Here is a 20,722-nt window from a genome sequence, read left to right as displayed (position 1 = left end):
CTAAAGTACAATTAAGGAACAGTTGAAATGCTGTTGCCTTCAAAATGTAATGGGTACAGTTGATCAATAAATCCTGAAATGTTTATCCTGGTTTATTTTCCTGTTAAATCTGGCAAAGAGAAACAGGTGTGTATAATTAGTGACGTGTGACAAGCATGTGATGTGCAAGGGCTGATTACACAATTACCACTTACATCTCCTGGCTCCGCCCTCCATTCAAACTCCACCCTCCACACATTTTCTTCCTGTCAACACACTGTGTTCTACATGTAGATTTATATTGATGTCGGTTTGATTGGATACTTATTGTAATCTTGGAAAAATGATCATGTTTATTTCACAAGTTCACAAGAAGGTAAAGTGCCAATCCACTTTATGATGCAGATTTGTTAAAGAGTGCTCTCAGGAATGGAGGCATTCTCAGATATTCTCTGTCTCACATATCAGTTACAATGACATGAGCCACTCATGCTTGTCTGTAAGCCGCCTGAATCTACAGCAACAGTTTAAAAAGCTGCAGTCAGCTGTCTTTCCATGTCTCAGAAAAAAAAAAATAAACATATGGTAGTGTTTGCCCACAATGGAACTAGTAAAACTTAAATCTGTATGAATTGCTTTAATATAATAATGATTAAAAAATGTGAGATGTTTATTAGGAGTGACGACGATGGACAGGATTAGAAATGAGTTTATTAGAGGGACGGCGCATGTAGGACGTTTTGGAGACAAGGTGAGGAAGGTGTGATTGAGATGGTTTGGACATGTGCAGAGGAGGGACATGGGGTATATCAGTAGGAGAATGCTGAGGATGGAGACACCAGGAAGGAGGAAAAGAGGAAAACCAAGGAGGAGGTTTATGGATGTGGTAAAGAAAGACATGCAGGAAGTTGGTGTGAAAGAGGCAGATGTAGAGGACAGGGGGGTATGGAGACGGATGATCCGCTGTGGAGACCCCTAATGGGAGCAGCCGAAAGAAGAAGAAGAAGAAGAAGAAGAAGATGAAGATTATTGATTCTAACAGTTGCTAAAAATACTGGTTAAACAAATGGATTCAGGTTTTGATAAGAAAATCTCAAAATAAAAAAAAAAATAAAAAAATAAAGAAAGAATTTTAAGGCCATGAACTTTCTAATTTCTTAACATGACATTGTCCAGATCCCCCAAAGAATGTCTCAGTGTCTATCAGTCCCTCTGATGAGACTGTGGAGGGAAGTTCAGTGACTCTGAGCTGCAGCAGTGATGCAAACCCACCTGTGGAGACCTACACCTGGTTTAAAAGAACAACATCAGTGAGAAAAGGAAAGAACTTCACCATCTCTAAGATCAGCTCTGAGGACAGTGGAGAGTACAAGTGCATGTGCAGTAATAAAGTCGGACATCAGAACTCCACCAGTGTAACTCTGAATGTTCTGTGTAAGTTAAAGCTGAAGATCTCCTCATAACCAAATAAAACTCTCTTAGATTTTCTTTAAAGAATTACCTTCCTGTCCATTTTAGATCCTCCAAAAAATGTCTCTGTGTCCATCGGTTCCTCTGGTGAGACTGTGGAGGGCAGTTCAGTAACTCTGACCTGCAGCAGTGATGCAAACCCACCTGTGGAGACCTACACCTGGTTTAAGGGAATTATATCAGTGGGAAAAGTAAAGACCTACAACATCTCTAATATCAGTTCTGAAGACAGTGGAGAGTACAAGTGCATGTGCAGTAATAAACTCGGGCATCAGAACTCCACCAGTGTAACTCTGAATGTTCTGTGTAAGTTAAAGCTGAAGATCTTCTTATAGCTAATTGAACATAAAATTAACATAGATTTCCTTTTATGTGATACCTTTCTGTCCATTTTAGATCCTCCAAAGAAAGTCTTAGTGTCCATCAGTGCCTCTGGTGAGATTGTGGAGAACAGTTCAGTGATGCTAAACTGCAGCAGTGATGCAAACCCACCTGTGAAGAACTACACCTGGTTTAAGGGAATTACATCAGTAGGACAAGAAAAGACCTACAGCATCTCTAAGATCAGTTCTAAGCACAGTGGAGACTACAAGTGCATGTGCAGTAATGAAGTCGGGCATCAGAACTCCACCAGTGTAACTCTGAATGTTCTGCGTAAGTTAAAGCTGAAGATCTTTTTACAGCCAATAGAAGATAAAATTATAGATTTATTTTCTCATTTACCAACCCATTTTAGATCCTCCAAAGAACGTGTCTATCAGTTCCTCTGGTGAGAAAGTGGAGGGAAGTTCCTTGACTCTGACCTGCAGCAGTGACAGTAACCCACCTGTGGAGAACTACACCTGGTTTAAGGAGGAAGAAGCATCACCTGTAGGAACAGGACAGAGTTACAGAGCTCTACAGAGTGGACTGTACTACTGTGAGGTTCAGAATAAACTCGGCTCTGAGAGATCAGCTGCAGTGTCCATCACTATAACCAGTAAGAGAGATGATATAAATGTATTCACCAGAAACACACTGTTTAAATGTATTTATTTATTTAAAAACACTGTTTCGTCATCTTTCTATACAGAGGCTCTAAATGGAATGAATGTAGCTGTGTATGCAGGTCTTGTGGTGGTTGTGTGTGTTTGCCTCTTTGGTGTCATCATCTTGTTTAAAATGTAAGTCAAGCCTTTTTTTATTTTTGTAAAACTTGTGTGTGTGTGGGTGTGTGTGTGTGTGTGTGTGTGTGTGTGTGTGTGTGTGTGTGTGTGTGTGTGTGTGTGTGTGTGTGTGTTTGAATAATTTACTGGTAAACACTACTGTTTTTAAATGCACAAGATTATAACAGTTTAGTTTTGACTGAGAATATTTTAATGCATTAAATATATTGTATTCAATGCTGATTTTTGTTATTAAAATTGTCTTTTAACAGAAAAAAAACAAAAACTGGATCAACAGTAGACCAAAGTATAAACCAGGTAAAGAAGTCGGTACAAGAAATTGTTGATGTGAATGTATACAGTATTGTACAGTACAGATGAATCAGAGTTACTGTAAGCTGCTTAAAGATGATTCATTTTCCTATAACAGCAAATCCCCAACTGTGTACTTCTCTTTAACAACATTTATTTTTTTTAAAAGAGCATATAAAATGTATTCAGCCATTTACAGTTACATTTAAAGCTGTGGAACGTCAGCAAAAAAGCTACTCGATGCAATCAGTCCATCAGGAACTTAGTTTTTGAAATAAACATATGAATGAATAAATCAAGTAAAATTCAACCCCGATATTATATATATATATATATATATATATAAAACATAAAAACAAAATATACTAAAATATAATATTTAAGCCAAATGTATGAAAGGCCCATAGTGTTTATCTTAAGAGCCATGACTGGGAAAATGAGACGGGCTGTCGTCCTTAAATCAGTATGAGCCGAAGTATAGAATATGATCCAGGATGCATGTCCTCTTGGGAGACGACCTCTGACCAGTTCACTAGATGTTAAGATGAATGGTCTGGGAAAGTGAGCTCTGGTACATCTGAGATACATTTAGTCTGGACAAAGACAGGCTTCGCTTTATGTTAAACATTATTGCGAAATAGGCTCATATACATCTGTTATACATTAAGAGGCGGACCCAGAGAACGGGCAAACTATTAAACGTGTGTGTAGCCATGGAGCGGGAGTCGTCGATTCGTCCATACGGCGGCTCCGAGCTGATCCAGGAGGCTCGTGAAGATGCTGAATTTCTGTGTTGAATAAACTTTATTTACAAAGAAATAACAGTGTCTGTGAAGATTCATTCCAAGCAACATCTACACTCCATCAAGACAAGAAATATACATCATTTCCTAGCGTCACGAACAGGATACATCATTTCCTGGCATCACGAACAGGATTAGAAATATACATCACCAGTATCTGGAGTTATCTGTTCTTTCTGTGTTCTACACACTCACAGTAAAAAACTTTTTTTTACCATCTGTCTGCTTTTGTTTGTGAGGGTGGATCTTGTTCACTATGTGTTGCATGTAATCTTGAAATGAAGTTTATTGCAAAAGGTTGTTTTTTTTGTGAGAAATACATTTTAATTTGGATCTACAGGTATCTTAACATTTTTTTCTGTATTAGTCAGGTCATGGTCAGTTCAGATTAAATGCTGGATTCAGGGCTTTAATATTATATTATATTATACTTTAATAAAACATATGCAGACCTCTACTGACAGTTGATTATTAAGAGATTATTAAATATATCCAAAAACCATACGTTGTTGCTTGAAAATCTACCCTGCAACTCTACTTCTTTTGGGAAAATGTGGATCGAGTTTAATGAGTGTATATTGAATATTTTCTTACAGTACCTTCTTACCTATGTACAATATACAAACACAATTTATTTGCTAATTCTGTTGAATTAGACAATTTGTCATAAACAACTCAGTTCAGAAAAAGAATAACAAGAAATTGTAAGAAATGTCAAATATTAAGCAGCAAGTAATCAATCACTTCTCAAGGTTGATGTAGCAGGAACTAGTAGGCGTTTCTTCTATCGTAGTGGTACATATTAAAATTGCTTCATGTAAAGACCAGTAACAGGAAACACGATGTTCATTCATTTACATTGATGTGCATTGGGTTACATCGCTGCAGAGCAATTAAACCGCCTATATTCACCACTATACACATCCTAAATCTCCTATAATAGGCTTCTAAGCATTGGAATCTGAGTGGATGGTGTGCATTTGACAAAAATTTGATGTATTATCTGTAAGTGTTAAAACGGTTCTCACACTGCTTCGCACACATTCCTTTGTCTGTTTAGTGTCTATAGGATATTTATGATGTTAGTATGTAAGGTATACAGGGAGTCTTTATCTGGCTCACACATCTCCGGCTAGTATACCCTCTTGTCTAAACAGGAAACAACTTTAGGTCAGCTTTCTTTCCAATGTGTGTATATATACACGTGTCTGCTGCCTGCAATAAACCGAAGAAGAACATTTGCTGTGTGCTGTGTGATTCTTCCCTGATATCAGAAAGGCACTACGGGCATCTAAGGTCGTATGGAAAACCTCTCCAAGAATGAAGTTTCGTTTGAGCATGATAAAAATCGAACATTATCGAAGTATTTTTTTGTTAATGCTTGCACAGAAACGTATTTTCAAAATCAGAAATATTCATCAGTGTGAATCTGACATGCAGTAAAACAAACTTTTTGCAACATTAAACCTTCATTTCTTTGTCTTTGCAGAGTACGAGTGTCTGCTGTGGCCATGTTTAAAAATAGCCATGGCCCAGAAGCATGTGACTTCCCACACATGCCCTACATCAATATATTTTAAGTGGGGGTGTTAATTAACCTAATGTGAATTTATGGCATGTTGACTTCTTTAAAATAATGTTGCCAATTGTTCTTCTTAAGCAATTCAAGTTTAAGTCTTTGCATAGACTCATATTTATTTATCAACATTATCTGTATGGAGGACTGAGGTACTTTTTGAGTAAGACCATGGAGGATTCACTTTAAAACTGATAAACAAGCCCACCCTGAACTCTGAGTGGCTTCAACTTTCTCAAATTCAAGTTCACACTATTTGTGTGTGTGGGTGGGTGGGTGTGAGTGTATGCACTGTATAATCAGCCAGCTTAGCCACACACTCTGTCGAGGGTTATGGCCATTCCTCAAAGCACAAAGAGACAAACTCATGTAAAGTGACTGTAATAAGATACAGATGACAAGCATTATGATTTAAAGCTAATTCTTGAACCCACCTCTGACACAACACAGATGAGGATCAACCCCTATTTAACTGGCAGCCTAACTTCCAGTTTCACTGACTCTGCAAAATAGTGGGCCGTTCTAAAGTGACTGAAAGCCTCCGGCAGCAGGATGTCCAGATGAAGGCCAAAGGGATGACCCTATCAGCCATAGCAAGACAAGTTGGTCGTTCCAAATCTGTGATTTCAAGAATATTAAATCTTTACATTTCCAGTATATATATATATATATAAAAAATACAATCTGACTTGCAGTTCACTTACAATTTTCATTTCTTTGTTTTAGCAGAGTGTCGGGTGTCTTCTGTGGCCATGTTTATAAATAACCGTGGCCCAGAAGCATGTGACTTTCCACACATGCCCTATATTAATATGGAATATTAAATCTATTATATTATAATGTTAATGTTTTTTAAATTAAAACTGAGGTTGCCAATTGTTTATCTAGCAATTCTAATTTTAGTGTTTGAATATCTCATAACTGTTTATTAACAGTATGTGTATGAATGACTGAGGTACATGTTGAGTTAGAGATTTGAGAATTGACTTTCAAATGGCTAAAAAAGCCATCCTGAAGTCGCAGCTGCAGCTCTGTCACATTAAAGTTCACACTTTTTGTGTTTGGGTGTGAGTGTGTAAACTGGCCTTAATAACACACAGATGACAAGGATTATGATATTTGTTACTAATTTTACTTATTAGACTAATAGTTATACTATATTGCCAAAGTTTGCAGACATATTGTCAAAAGTATGATATCTGCTTTTTGGGAATCGCATTTTACATTTAGACCCAATTTGCTGTTATAATTCTCACCACTCTTTTGGGAAGATGTTCCACTAGAATTTGGAGTGTACTTATAAATATTTGTGGAGATTTACGTTTAGCTGCAAGGGTGGTAGTAATGTAAATTACATCTCAAAAAAGTTGGGACAAGGCCATGTTTACCAGTGTGTGGCGTCCCCTCTTATTTTTATAACAGTCTGCACACATCTGGGGACTGAGGAGACAAGTTGCTCAAGTTTAGGAATAAGAATGTTGTCCAATTCTTTTCTAATACACTCTTCTAGCTGCTCAACTGTCTTAGGTCTTGTTTGTCCCATCTTCCTCTTTATGATGCACAAATGTTTTCTATGGGTGAAAGATCTGGACTGCAGGCTAGCCATTTTGGTACCCGGATCCTTATTCTACGCAGCCATGATGTTGCAATTGATGCAGTATGTGGTCTGGCATTGGTCTGTTGGAAAATGCAAGGTCTTCCCTGAAAGAGACGACATCTGGATGGGAGCATATGTTGTTCTAGAACTTGGATATACCTTTCATTATTGATGATGCCTTTCCAGATGTGTAAGCTGCCCATGCCACACGCACTCATGCAACCCCATACCATCAGAGATGCAGGCTTCTGAACTGAGCGCTGATAACAACTTGGGTTGTCCTTCTCCTAATTAGTCCGGATGACATGGCGTCCCAATTTTCCAAAAAGAACTAAAAATTTTGATTCATCTGACCACAGAACAGTTTTCCACTTTGCCACAGTCCATTTTAAATGAGACTTGGCCAAGTGAAAATGCCTACCCTTCTGGTTAATATTTAGATATGGCTTCTTTTTTTACATTTAGCCGGGCGAATGGCATGGTGGATTGTGTTCACCAACAATGTTTTCTGGAAGTATTCCTGAGCCCATGTTGTGATTTCTATTACATTAGCATTCCTGTATGTGATGCAGTGCCGTCTAAAGGCCCGAAGATCATGGGCATCCAGTCTGGTTTTCCGGTCTTGACCCTTATGCACAGAGATTGTTTCAGATTCTCTGAATCTTTGGATGATATTATGCACTGTAGATGATGATAACTTCAAACTCTTTGCAAGTTATGTGAGAGGAGTTTACCCTGGGACCATAAGAGGATCTGCTTCGCTATAAGCACAGCCATCATCTCCAGGCAGTTTATGTGCCATGACCAATGTAGCTTGGTTCACCAACCTTGGGCGGACCGGCCACTCATGACCGCTCCCCACCCCGTGATGGATGCGTTTGTTCTTAGCGTTACGCGATGACAAGGCACTCCCAAGATGGGGCCTTGAGACATGAACGTATGTTCTCTCCATATATCTAAGGTTCGAAGAGCCCGCCTCAAGACCTTGATAGTACGGAGTGGGCTGCCCCCTCAGGAGAACCCTTAGTCTCTGAGCCACCACTGGAGGGGTCTCATATGGAGGAGGGCAAGTGGAATCATGTTGGACGCTTCCGCCATGAGACTTAGCAGCCTCTGGAACTGCTTTACAGTGAGTGATTGGCCTTCTCTTACTCTCTCGACTACTGTGAGAATGGCTGTGATCCAGGTGGGAGACAATCGTGCCCGCAACACGGTCAAGCTCCACACTACGCCCAAGAATGACATGTCGATGTCAGACCGCCTGGAGCTCTGATCGCGCTAATATCAACCAGTCATCTATATAGTTCAGAATGCGGATGCCCTGAAGCCGTAGCGGGGCTAGCGCTGCATTCATGCACTTTGTGGGTGCGGGTTGAGAGTGTTAGGCCGAAGGGGAGGCCCGAGATTGGTAAGCTGCGCCCCTGGAAGCAAACCTCAGAAACCTCCTGTGAGCAGGAAGGATGGCTATGAGGAAATAGAGAAAGCATCCTGAACCTGAGCCTCATGGGTTATCGGTTCAAGGAATGTACATCTAGGATTGGCCCCAATCCGTCGTCTTTCTTCGGAACAATGATGTACTGGACATATTATCCTGACACTCTGACTGAGGGAGGAACCAATTCGATGGCCCCTTTCCTCAGGAGGGTGCATACTTCTTGCTTCAGGACCAGAGCCTGCTTGGTTTCCACCAGGGTGGGCCTCAATTCGTTGAACCGGGAAGGTGAGGACCTGAATCGAATCGATTAGACCTTCTCTATCGTACGCAGGACCCACCGAGATACGTCTGGCAGCTCTTCAAACCACCTGCTGGAAGGAGGCTGTGCCCCAAAGCCTTTGGTAGGGCTAACAGCCTGGCCTCCTGTGCCAAGGCATCCGATCAGGGAACCTACCCCTCTGGGCTGTAAGGTGTAGACCGCCCTCTTCGATGTAGGGTGCTCTGATTGTCAGGGCCACTTTACCACCACCTGTTTGTTCGGGGAGAGGACCACCCTTAAGTTGGCCGACTCCTTCGATTTGGGCCTGGAGCGCCACCTGGGGCCTTTGGGTCCTCCCGGTGGGGTCCGGGTGGCAGAGTTCTGTTTCTGGACTTCGCAGTGCCTGGTTGTGCGGGGCTGGGGCTGCAACGGATTAACAGCCCTATGAGAGCGGGGGCGAAGTACCACTGAAACGCCGTCGTGGTCTCCTGAACCTGTCAGGGACCACCCTTACTTACAGCGTTGCCTGAACAGGTCAGGAGGAGCCACCGGGGCATTCAGAAGGAAAGACCTGTCCCTGTCGGGAATCTCCTCTTACAGGATGAGCCACAGAAGCCTTTCTGCTAGAGCTGACAAGGACTAATCTACAGCCGCTCTGAATCACGTGTGAAATCTGACCAACAGGAAGTCGTGATTTCTTCGGCGGGCGACGTCGCGAACCAGGAAGCTACAAAATGCGTGAGCAATGGAGCAACGTTAGCTTCTAAAAAAAGAGAAGATAAGCGCCACAGGGATGCAGGGAGTATGGACTGTTGACACAGCGTCTCGTTCCCTTAGGGAACTAGGGTTACATACGTAACCTAAAGACGTTATATACGTAACCTAGAGACGTTCCTCTTCGGTACCTCGAGCTGCGTCACAACGCTTTGGAATTAAGTGTCCAATCACGCCTTACTGACCAGTCCCTGCCTAGTGTGTCTGTGCACAACCAGAACGCAGGACAGAGGAGCCAGAGGGCTCTGATGTTGAGGTAATAGAACCTGACAAAGGTAAGTGGGGTGGACCAGCCTACAGCGTTTCAGATGACCTCAGAACTCTTTCAGATTCTTGCTTTAAAAACAACTATCAAGTACAAAACTATATTTTCTTTTCTTTCACTGTTTATGAGGAACAGTTCAGCATAGCAATCTAATTGTGTTCATGGCTTTGCTGTTTTTGTCTTTGAAACTCAGACAAAAAAATATTTTTTAATTATTAGATATTTATGTATCTATATTTATATACATATATTATATTTGTAGACATTTGTAATATTTATGTAATAAATATATTACACATGAATCCTTTGATATGTTTTATTAATGGAAATTCAGACATAGTGGTGATAAGTGTATGACAAGTGTTTTTCCTTCTCTTGAGTACATTTAATTGCAGAGTTTATGAACAGGTTTTTTTTTGTGTTTTTTTTATTAATATTTTAATACTGTGATTAATAAAAATCTCAGTAAATTGGTTTAAGAGGTCAGGTTACTAATATAACGAATACTTATGCTATAAACACTATTAATTAACATGTTTATTTACTGTAATATTTTTCTGTTTCTTAAAGTTTATATGCATCTTTTAGCAATGAAGTCCCTCAGAATGATGTCTTCACTTTGCGGGTGTTTTCTAGTAATGATCTCAGGTCAAGTCAAGTCAAGTCAAGTCAAGTTTATTTGTAAAGCGCTTTTCACATCAGACATTGTCTCAAAGCAGCTTTACAGAAAACAACAGTGAAGGTGAATGGTGTGCGTTTGTCCCTGATGAGCAAGCCGTGGCGACAGTGGCAAGGAAAAACCCCCTTAAATGATATGAGGAAGAAACCTTGAGAGGAACCAGACTCAAAGGGAAACCCATCCTCATATGGGTGACATCAAGAGTTTGATCATAAATCTTTCAACAATACAGAACAATTTGTGATCATCATAGGTTAGTTGCATTTTTGCATAATCACAGCTTATCATGTAATATCTGTGTGTATGTGGAAACAGGCTCTCAAAAATGAGTCCAGTCTACCTCTTTGTAAAGCCATGATTGTGTATAATAGTCCTTCATGGTAAATCTCTTAAATTTAGAATCATCACTACAGAACTTCTGGTCTGAGAATTGGTGGTGCTAGAGGCTGGTTGTTGATTGTGAAATATTGGGCAAGCAAGTGATTTGAGCTCCTAGGTGTGTGTGTGTCTAATTGTGTCTACTATATGTCTAATTGAACACACTTGTACTCAATCACTAGCAGGTTTTAGTCTGAGAGTGAAAGTGTGTGAGGGGGTTGAGGGTTGGAGTTGATGACTTTCCCAAATGTTGCTCATCCACACTGAAACACCTGAAAATGCGTTCAACCTGCATCATTTCCATCTGGGTTTTATTTACTTTCCGGCTCTTTGAAATGCAGCAGCAATGAATATAAATGTGTAATCATTTTTGAAAGCCTCCAAAGAGTCCACACTACAACAACGAAAACCGCATTTTAAAGTTCATTCACTTTGGAGATTGTTTTCAAAAAAGTTACGTTTTTGTTGACTGATGGCGCTGTCTTAGTGAGGATGGAAGGCTGAAAAGTTGGCCAGAGTTTTAAGCAGGTGGAGATGTGATATCACTACACACATCAAAGACAGAAAATATTAATTAACTAGTAATATATTTAGCAACTTTATACAGTTCCCAATTCAAATCTATATTTTTTATTAAAAACATGGACATGGACTTTATTTAAAAAAAAGGTATAAAATATTTTAAGACTAGCGTGCCGAAGACCAGTCGCTTTCGCCGAATGTCCTCCTTTACATTACAATACGTGGCAGTTAAACTCACTATTGACGAATGTTAAAAAAGACGATGAGCATGCACTTGGTTAGGCTGCGGCCTGCCTCGTTTTATTGGTTGTGGAGATGATAGGCTCTTCCACTGTGAAGACGGTTGCTTAGTCTCAGGGTCCTACCTGAATACCCAAGCTTCATTACCTGTAATGATCTTTGACATGAAGGACGGGTGATCCACAGCATACTGACAGTTCATGGCAGACTTCAAGGGTCTGTTTTTTCTGCTCCTGTGTCTGCAGCCTTGGGATGAACTTAGCAGCAACATGAGGCATGTTCAAATCACACGTGAGGATCACCCGGGTTGTTCTGTATGACAGCAATGATGTGGATTGTTTTCCAATGATCATCATGCACAAGTTGCTAAATGGTTTCAGGGGTTTTGCTCATTGAAGGTGTTCCTGATCTCTTATCGTCTTCCAGTGCTTTTCTTCCTCTCTTGAAGACACTCAAAACACCTAAAACAACTCGTTGCAGCATTGCTGTAAACTTGCCGAATCATGTCAAATGTTATTGTGGCAGATTTGCTTATTTCACGCAGAATTTCATATTTGCTTTTTTGTTCTAACTTGCTGTCCATTATGAAATCTCAGACCTTTTAACACATATGGTCAGAATAGCACCAGTTGCATGGCTCCGACTTATGAAAGTTGGTGCTCCCTGTGACTGTGTGCAGCATTGTGCTGTTAGTGTGTTACAAAACTAGTCTTGAAACATTTTGATACCACCTTGTATACCATTCATCCAGTCAGAAAATAAATATATATATTAAAATGTCATAAATGTCTGAAAAATTTTATTAAAATCTCACAGTCACTGTCTTCTAATCCATTAGCCATTAGAGTTAAGTGAAACTGTAAATGTAACTCTTTTATTGGTCTCACAATAATGGCATTTATTCACCTCTTCCATATTTTATGTTTCAGGAGCTCTCGGGAATGAATGGAGTGTGATACACAGCCCACTACATATCTGTGCTTTAAAAGGACCTACAGTGGTTATGAAGGCCACTTACACACATCCAACTCATTTAATAGTAACAAACAGGTTTTGGGTAATAAACCCAGTTCCAGAAAAAGTATGTACTGATCTGCGTGGTGAACCAGGTTACTCAGGCAGAGTGGAATATTTAGCAGAAACACAGAATCAGTTCTCCCTCAAATTGAGCGATGTGAAGAAATCAGATGAACACAGGTACTGCTTCAGAATCATAACAGAAGGAGACCAATGGCTTGGAAAACCTGAAGTTACGCTCAGAGTTACAGGTAAATAAATCAATCTTTTTCTCTACATTTATAATTTACAGTTTTAAAGCAGCTGAATGAAGAGTTCTAACATGTTCTTACTAAATGACTGTTTAATGGAACACCAAAAAGTTCTGATTCATTGAAATGAAAAACACAGACTGTCATGTACCGCACAAAAAGCACAATAGCTAAAATTGATGTAAGTGTAGGAGCTTTTTTTTGAACTATAAAAGGACAAATTACATTGATGGTATTATGGGTACATGATTCTGGGAGTGGTGTGATCAGCATGCCCAAGCTCGACTTGGTTCAGTTCCCTCAGTAGACCATTTTCTTTTTCCCTATCTCCATATGATGGGATTACACCTGGTTTAAGGGAATTACATCAGTAGGCAGAGGAAAGACCTACACCGTCTTAAGGATCAGTTCTAAAGACAGTGGAGACTACAAGTGCATGTGCAGTAAAAAAGTTGGAAATCAGAACTCCACCAGTGTAACTCTGAATGTTCTGTGTAAGTTAAAGCAGAACAACTCAAATTTATTTAACAGGTAAAAAGATTACGGATTTGGTTCAAAGTGTTACCTTCCTGTCCATTGCAGGTCCTCCAAAGAATGTTTCAGTGTCTATCAGTCCCTTTGGTAAGATTGTGGCAGGCAGTGCATTGAATCTGAGCTGCAGTATTGATGCAAACCCACCTGTGGAGACCTACACCTGGTTTAAGGAAATTACATCGTTAGGAATAGGAAAGACCTTCACCATCTTTAGGACCAGCTCTGAGGACAGTGGAGACTACAAGTGTATGTGCAGTAATAAAGTTGGACATCAGAACTCCACCAGTGTAACTCTGAATGTTCTGTGTAAGTTAAAGCAGAACTTCTAATATTCAAAACAGCTAAAGAGATTATGGGTGTACTTCAAAGTGTTACCTTTCTGTCCATCGCAGATCCTCCAAAGAATGGTTTAGTGTCCATCAGTCCTTCTGGTGAGATTGGAACCTGAGATAGGAACCGGCTGGAAATCAATGTCCCCAAATGTTCTTTCCTGTCTGTTAACTGTAATGTCATTTCTGGCATCGTCAAAAACATACACAGCATCATTAACATCATCCATATCATGGACAATCTCCCCTTCTGGGTTTTGACTCTGGTTATTTTCATGCATCTCCTTTCCTGCTGCATGCTCATCCACACTTTCTTACAACTTTCTTGAACCCTCACCATCTTGACTCTGGGAACACGTTATCTCCTCTTTCGGTGCCTTAACACAATGTGATAAATGATACCACGTTGGAGATCCTTTGACCTGGACCGCTGTTCCAGTACTGCGGACCACTTCAAATGGTCCTTCCCGACGCTCGTTATACCACTTCCTTCTAAACACTTTTACAAACACCTCGTCTCTAGGTTGCACTGTGGTACTCTTTTGCTCATCAAGTTTCTGCTGCATTGCATTTCTCATTGTTTTTATTCTTAATAGAAGACAAATATTTCCCTTGTAATTACTAAAAATTAGCCCTTAACCTTTATATGTATTTATTCATATATAAATATTACACACATACCCACACATACTGCAGTCAATCACACGCACAAACTTTCAGAGAGAGAGAGAGAGAGAGAGAGAGAGAGAGAGAGAGAGAGAGAGAGAGAGAGAGAGAGAGAGAGAGGGAGGAGGGGGTCCCTCCCCCAGCTGAGCGCCTGAAACCTGAACCTGAAAGTCACTTAGTAAATATCCAGGTCTTACGGCCCACCTAATGTCACCTCCCTGAGGGTTTTCATTCAAATCTTGCGGCTCCTTTTCTTTAAACCTTATTCTTCCTTTAACTATTTTACCATATTTCTTCAAAAGCATTCATCTTTATACTTTTTCTCTTCAGCTTCAACTCTTATTTTCTTTACTTCTCTCTTTATTCCTGTTCCTTTTATCTCTTTAACTTTTTACTTCACTTCTTTTCTATTGTAATTCAACGTTTAATTTTCCTTAAAACATTATTACAGTCAAATCCCCCCTTTTGTGCTGCCCAGCAGTGCAAAAAAAAATATTTAGAACGCAGAAACTCCCAGAAACAGCCACAACACATGCACAAAACCCACACACAGGCCCTTTATACGGTGCGACCCAGCCACAGAAAAACAGAACCACCCCAGGGGGCGAAAGCTCACCGTTTCAGCCGGCCGGACAGATTCGGGAGCAGACGATGGAGCAGAACCGCGAAGCTAAAGGCCACAACACGCCCAGGATTCGTGACGCCAGGAAATGATGTATATTTCTTGTCTTGATGGAGTGTAGCTGTTTCTTGGAATGAATCCTCGCCGACACTGATATTTCTTTGTAAATAAAGTTTTTATTTAACACAGGGATTCAGCATCTTCACGAGCCTCCTGGATCAGCTTGGGGCCGCCGTATCGACATCGACGACTCCCGATTCATTGCTCCAGACATGTTAAATACTTTTGCCCGATCTCTGGGTCCGCCCCTTAATGTATATGACCTAATTTCTGCAATAATGCTTTAACACAAAGCAAAGTCTGTCTTTGTCCAGACTAAATGTATCCCAGATGTATCGGAGCTCCCTTTCCCAGATCATTCATCTTAATTATCTAATTAACGGGTCAGAGGTCGTCTCCCAACTGGACATGCATTTTCTTGCATCATATTCTATACTTCGACTCATACTGATTTAAGGACGACATTTTCATTCTCATTTTCCCAGTCATGGCTCTAAACACTATGCCTTTCATACTTGGCTTAACGAGAACCATCTGGTCTGCCTTCAGCAACACAGAACAAAGTCGAACACAGATCAAAGATTTTGCATATTAAAGATATTACGTAGTTAAGATACTATACTCTTAAGAGAAGCAGTCTTTTAAAACTAATCTCTGGTACACCCAGAGCAGCTTAGGTGGTGCCCTGTGGACGCTCTTGGTGCCTCCTGAGAGGTAGCAAGCCCCCTATCTGCTAAATTACCAGGCAGAAGCCAAGGGAAGCACTTGCTGGAGATCACTGATCCATGTCACACAACATGTGGCAGTTAATGAGGGCTCAATGTGCCTGAACTCCTGGGGGCACAGAGGAATGACCGGCACACAAGAAACACTTTCCCCCATTTTCTTTAAATAAATCCCCAAATAAAAGCACAAGTGAATCACCGATTCTGGTGTGATTAAATACACGACTAAACAGTAATATTAAGCTAAGAAATGAATATTTTAAATATGCAGATCTGTAAACATAAATAAATAAATAATAATAATTAAAAAAAATAAAAAAATAAATATGTATACTTTTTTTTTATTTAACAAGCCTAAGCTTTGCATAGAGTGCATTAAAAAAAGTTTTTTAGACCCCCTTTACTTTTTTTAACTGTATGCCTGGTGACTGGTATCATAGTGCCATAAAACCAGAATATTTACCTTTAAATGTTTTTTAAGTAAAAAAATGCAGCAACTAGTAATTAAAAGCTTTTAATTGCAGTGTGATAGTGACACCTGCTGGTCACATTCATGATATGCATCTTTGTACTGTGTCCTGCTGCAGGCTCCTGTGGCTGTTTTTGAGGTGGAAACAGTGAGGAAATATCATACTGAAGTAAAACTACTGATACTTCCCAAAATAATCTACTCTGAGTAGAGTACACACACATGGACAGATATTACACTCAGCACAATATGGATGCAGTGCTCACAGTAATTCAGTGGTTAAGTGTTTGGTCAAGCTAAGTTTATGCCTGGTCTTGATCATTTTTTTGGAAGAACAGTCTGACAGATGAGTCTGCTTGGCTTTTTCTTTTTACAATGTGACAGTTACTGACCAGAGCAGTCCAGCGTGAAACCGGCAAAAGGAGCAAAGAAGGTGATACAAACCCCAGTCTAAAAAAAAAAACATTCCAGTTTTCCAAGATTCACCAGAAGAGCAGATTCCAAGATGGTGCCAAACCTGGAAGCGTATGTAGGACCTGGAAGCGACCTCAGAAGCGCCAACCCCAAAAGTGCAACTCCTGAAACATGCGCCACTGGCTGACACTATGAGGAAAAGAAGACTTTTAATGAAGAGGAAACATCTCCAGTAGACCTGCAGCATGAGTCCTACTTGATGACTTCCCCTGCTGTGCTCCCTCTAGTGGTTGCTGTGGCACTCCACCATGAACAGCTCCAGATCACTGTGGTAATTCCTTAATAAATTGTTCTTTACAGTACATTCAGTATTTCTGATGTTTTCATTTATTGTATATATAATTTTTTTACATTTACAATCATTAGTATAAAAATATTTATTACATTTTAAAGGCAAGTAAGTAAAAAAACAGAAATAGTCAAAACATCCCCTCCCCCGTCCTCCTTCTCACTCCAGCCTGTTAATGTGACTACAGGGCAATTCACCACTGACACTTCCTGTTCTATACAAATCTTACCGAGTACATTAACATATTATATTTATATTGTAGAAAAAAAGTAAATCTCTTTAAATAAAGTTTTAAAGATTGTGTGCTGCATGTGTTTGGTGGTTTGGGGTGATGAAGACCAGGCTGTGAGTTTTACTCACTCAGTTACAGAGACAGTGGGTTCATCTGGACCCCCTCCATTTCTCTTCACACTTGTGCACTGAGATGGTAAAAATAATGTGCAGACAAAACGCATTAATACTGTAGCAGTGCAACACTTCCTCAATTTGCAGCAACTAATTCAGCACAAGAGGAAACACAATTGCGCAGAACAAAACGCCTTAACCTCACACCTCTTCATCTCTCACGCTTTTCTTTACTCTCCGTTTGGCCATCAGACATGAGGGGTTGAAGACGCATGGTAAGAAACAATTTACTTATTTACTATTTATTTATGTTATTATTTTTATTAGTTATCAAATGTACTTAACTCTCTAATAAGTGGATGTGGCTGTGTGTGGACAGAGCCGTGTGTAGAATATGTGGGGTTGATGACTGTATATATGTATATGTAGATATAACCAGTGTTGTGGTGTGTACTCGATCTTCCACAGAATTAGTAATTGTTTTATACACTTTAGTAAGTAAAGAGCTCAGGAATGAGAAAGAATAAGTCGTATCTAGGGTTGCAAAATTACAGGAATTTTTAAGACTGAAAATTTCACAAAGGAATAAAAAAATAAAATACAAGCAATTTTAGGTTTTGCATTTCTTCCCCCAAACTGTAGGAAATTTAACTGAACTATGAGTTAAAAACAGAGGTACGCACCGAATCTTGAATTTTGTGTACCCTTACATGCCTACTGTATTAATTAGTGAACTGGTGTATAGGTTGGTCCCGGTTATGGAGGCTCCTCCTCCAAGCCTGAGGCCCTATGCCATTGTCTGCTCTGCCTATAAGCTATAACTTAGTGATATTATTTAGGTAATTATATTTTATCTATTGTATTAAAGTTTAACTAGCAATTGCAAAAATGTGTTTGAACAGTTGCTAACCAGCCAGTACATCAGATCTGCTAAATGCTAGCACTATTTCACACACAATTTATGAGGCTAGCTAGCTCAAGCTGTGATGCTCTTTCTTCTACCTTCTGCTAGCCAGTTTTCTATCATCATACAGAAGTACAGCACTGATTAAAAGTTTGGACTTATTACTATTTTGTGATTAATTAAAATCTCAGTAACTGGTTAAGAAAGGTGTGAATACTAAACTAATGATAATCAGTAAATTAGAAACATGATTCTTAAATAGTCTTAAATATTCACCTTTTTAAAACAGTGCCTTTAACATGCTAACAGCAAAAAAGAATAGAAATTAAACCTGCTATAAACAGTCGATTCCTCAACAGCATCTCTTTTCTTCCTGAAGGTAATTAGACACTGTTGTTTATTTCATCCTGTTCGTGATGCCAAGTTTGTTGTTTATTTGGTGGTGATGAAGGAAAAAATCTCTGCAGAGACACTGTCTTTCTTGTATATTAAAAAAAGGTTTATTACCGAAAAGTTCAGCATCTTAAGACGAGCATGCGGGATTGCCCGGAGAGGTTTCAATGCCAATGGAAATCGCTCTCTCGATCTCCGTCTTCAATCCACCTTATTTAGAGGGGTTGTTATTTCCAACAGCTTAATGTATAACAGAAGTAACAGAGTTCATTTTCCAGGAAAAGATAAGCATCAAGAACTCCCCTCCTAACGACATACAACCTTTAACCTTGTTCCATACGTTGACTTTGTACAGATTACAGAAACAACATGTACACCCACTAAATTCTCATTGTCCTGACTCTAATATAAACACTATGGCCTACTCATGCATTTAAATAGAAACATTTGGCCAACATTCCAACCGTACAGAAAACGAGTTGAATTTCAGATACCACAACACAAAAGGTGGTAAACACCCCTGTCCTGAAAATCTCAGCTTTTCTCCTGACGATTCCGACACTGGAGACTCCTCTCATACATTTAAAACAAATTAAAGAGTAATATATTGTCATGTTTATATGTAGTGTTGTGTGTTTGACTTCACACTGAAAGCATAAAAAACAAGAGCAGCTGCAATACAGATAAGAGCATTTATTAGAGAAACAGGCAGATCATCCAAATCATTGAGTGAAATCAAATACAGAATCTTAGCAAATGTCTGGTGATGAGCAAACAGCAATATGAGGCAAAATCTAATACATGAAATGAGAAAATGAAAATAAGATCAAAACCATGAAACCATCAACATGAACTGTGGAAATGAACGAAAAACCTCTCAGAATAACAATATATAAGATGAGCTACTTGGTGAATATGAAGCACAAATAAAGGAGTAAATACACATACTGGGAAAGACACATGAACAACAGAACCAATGACTGGACGGAGTGGAGACATGACATGAAAACAAAACACACGTCAAACAAAACTAAACAAAAACACATGAAACTGAAACACAAAAAATAAACATGTAGCCAGCAGAGCTAACGAAAAGCTAAGGGGCAAATCCCTGAGATATTATTTTCTCATCAAAAGAAAACCATGACTGTTGTGTTTTTATTTATTGATTTATTTTTATTACTAATTCTGTCTTTTTGTTTACTTCATTTTATATAGAACCAATAGCAATGATGTCCCTAAAAATGAAGAGTCCACTTTGTATGATGTTTCTCCTCGTGATCTCAGGTAAGTCTCACATTCACATCATCACACAGACACACACCAGAGACATGAAATATTTAAACAGAAAAATATTTTCTAACTTTATGCATCACCACTTTAAATTGTTGATAGATTTATTTCTATCTTATGTCTTATTACTGTCTTAAATTAAAGCTTTTTAAATATATTTACAAAAAATATTTTATTGATAGTGCAGATATAAAATCATATCTGTTATGACCCACTCTACGTCACGTGATGTTGATATGGCACTCTGCCTGAGATTCACCAGACCGTGCCAAACAATCTGAGGTGTCACACGTTCGGGTGGGAGTGAGTTTAGCGATGCGGTATGCTAACGGTATGTCCCATGACGTGTCATGTATGTCCCCTTCGAGTGAATATGTCATATGGGCATGTCAGACGCTCGAAGGCCGAGCTGCAACACATGAAATTTCTGCCCCATTTATTTTCTATGGGAAAAAAAAAATCACCCTTTTTGGTCATGTGATCGATTTGAGTTGTCGTTTTTTACTATTATTAGTTTTGAACTACCACTGGTTATAATAATGTCTTAAAATAATAAACATCTGTGTCTTAATCCTGCACAGTTTCCTTCCAGTAGTAAAGAATAGTTTGTATTTTTCTGCCCCGGAGTTCCAGAGGAGAGAAGAGAAGCTGTAAAATAACTCAGTGTTTTATGGGGCTCAGGATAATGATCTCTAATCACCTCTTTCATGTGTCATGTTTCAGGAGCTCTTGGGAATCAATGGAGTGTGAAATACAGTAAACTAAATCTCTGTGCTGTAAAAGGATCTACAGTGGTTATGGAGGCCACTTACACACATCCAACAGATGTTACAGTGATAAACAGGTTTTGGTTAATAAACCGAGTTAAGGGTGTAGAAGCGACTGATCTGCGTAATGAACCAGGTTACTCAGGCAGA

The 20,722-nt window shown here is 39.4% G+C and overlaps 1 protein-coding gene and 1 long non-coding RNA gene across 3 annotated transcripts in view; both read left to right on the top strand.

The window, feature by feature from the left end:
• Positions 1-20,722, top strand: part of LOC310715619 (B-cell receptor CD22-like) — a 99,375-nt gene that overhangs the window by 14,807 nt on the left and 63,846 nt on the right. The gene's annotated exons all lie outside the window — the stretch shown is intronic.
• Positions 17,170-20,722, top strand: part of LOC310715924 — a 3,698-nt gene continuing 145 nt past the window's right edge. Inside the window, exons 1-3 of one of the 2 annotated variants that reach the window (XR_014530441.1) lie at positions 17,170-17,490; positions 19,731-19,799; positions 20,529-20,722. The exon at positions 20,529-20,722 is cut by the window's right edge and continues 145 nt beyond it. This is a non-coding gene — a long non-coding RNA (uncharacterized lncRNA). Of the gene's footprint in view, positions 17,491-17,766; positions 18,499-19,002; positions 19,800-20,528 lie in introns of those variants that run through there. The other variant, XR_014530442.1, reaches the window with a different exon arrangement.

This window comes from Silurus aristotelis (assembly GCF_946808225.1).
Source record: "Silurus aristotelis genome assembly, chromosome: 20".
NCBI lineage: Eukaryota > Metazoa > Chordata > Actinopteri > Siluriformes > Siluridae > Silurus > Silurus aristotelis.
Note: the sequence above shows the minus strand (reverse complement) of the source record. Positions and strands in the feature narration are given on the sequence as shown.